The following is a 1,284-nucleotide window of genomic DNA, read 5'->3' on the forward strand; positions in this document are numbered from 1 at the left end:
AGGTAGGTTGGTTGTTCTCTGTGGACTCTTGTCCACATCAGTTGGTATATCATCCCAGCATCCCCTCTGACAAAATGGGGTGGGAGGCAAGGATGTTTCCCATCTTTCCCTGCTATCCTTGAGCTGAATCGCCACTGTGTCCACCTCATAAACAGTCACATCCCATGCTAAGACTCCCCCCTTTAATATTCTGAGGGGTTTGTATGCCTGTTTTGAGACAGGGTATCACTATATAGCTCTGGCTGGTCTACTGTGTAGACCAGACTGGCCTCAAACCCATGGCCTCTGCCTCTGTCTCTGCCTCGGTAGCCAGCAACTTCTGTAATGTTTTTAAAGAACTTGAACGATAGCTTCCCAAAGTAGACAGGGATTCTGCTCAGACCGGTCTAAACATGAGCAGCATTTGTTGCTCAGAAGGTGTCTAAAAAATGTCAAGTAAAATGCCCTTCACCTTTCCTGCCCCGCTCTGTCTGTGCATGTCTTTAATGGGATGCTCTAGCGGGGTATTTGCTTAATTTATTTAAGGTGGGCTGCACTTCCACAGTTACAAGGTTGACTTCTAGATTTAGTTATTTTAGTGTCCTAAAGTGCTGTGTCAGAGAAATACAGACTGCCAGGTCACTCGTTTGTATTTGTGTGTGTGTGTGTGTTGCTGTATGCCCTGTGCTGTATGCCCCGTGCCGTAGCCCCGTGCCGTATGCCCTGTGCTGTATGCCCTGTATTGGGAGTGATTTTCAAGCCTGAGAACCAAAGCTCCTTCTGCCCATCAGCTTTTGCTTTTGCCAATCAAAATATGCATGAAGCAAGAAGTAAAGAATTGGTTTTTGAATTGTTATTTGTTATTGTGCATGTGTATGTCCATGATGTGTCGACACCTGTGCCGTGTGTGGACATGGAAGTCAGAGAACAACTTGGTTGTGTCAGTTCTCCTACTTTTACATCAGTTCTGAGGATTGAACCCAGGTCCCCAGGTTCATACAGCACACACCTTTACTTTCTGAAGCCATCTTACCAGCCCCCCCCCTTTTTTTAATTATTATGCTCTTACCAGGTGTCATGTGGTACAGCTCTTTAAGCCCAGCCATTTGGAAGACTGTGGCAGAAGAATCACGTGAACCTAGAAATTCTAGGCCAGCCTAGGCAATACCAAAATTCTAACTCTAAAAAAACTAGTAAAGCACAGTAACCCAAAGTAAATGCCCCTTAAAGTAAAGTGCACTCAAATTAGGATAATAACTAGAGTGATCTAGGAAGTGTTTCTCAGGCTGCAACTCTGGCTCTGTG

The 1,284-nt window shown here is 45.2% G+C and overlaps 1 protein-coding gene across 2 annotated transcripts in view; it reads left to right on the plus strand.

Moving 5' to 3' along the window:
- The window catches only part of Pdss2 (decaprenyl diphosphate synthase subunit 2), a 243,409-nt gene that overhangs the window by 235,185 nt on the left and 6,940 nt on the right, over positions 1-1,284 (plus strand). The window lies entirely within an intron of this gene.

The sequence above is a fragment of the Microtus ochrogaster genome, linkage group LG9, assembly GCF_000317375.1.
Source record: "Microtus ochrogaster isolate Prairie Vole_2 linkage group LG9, MicOch1.0, whole genome shotgun sequence".
NCBI classification, from domain to species: Eukaryota; Metazoa; Chordata; class Mammalia; order Rodentia; family Cricetidae; genus Microtus; species Microtus ochrogaster.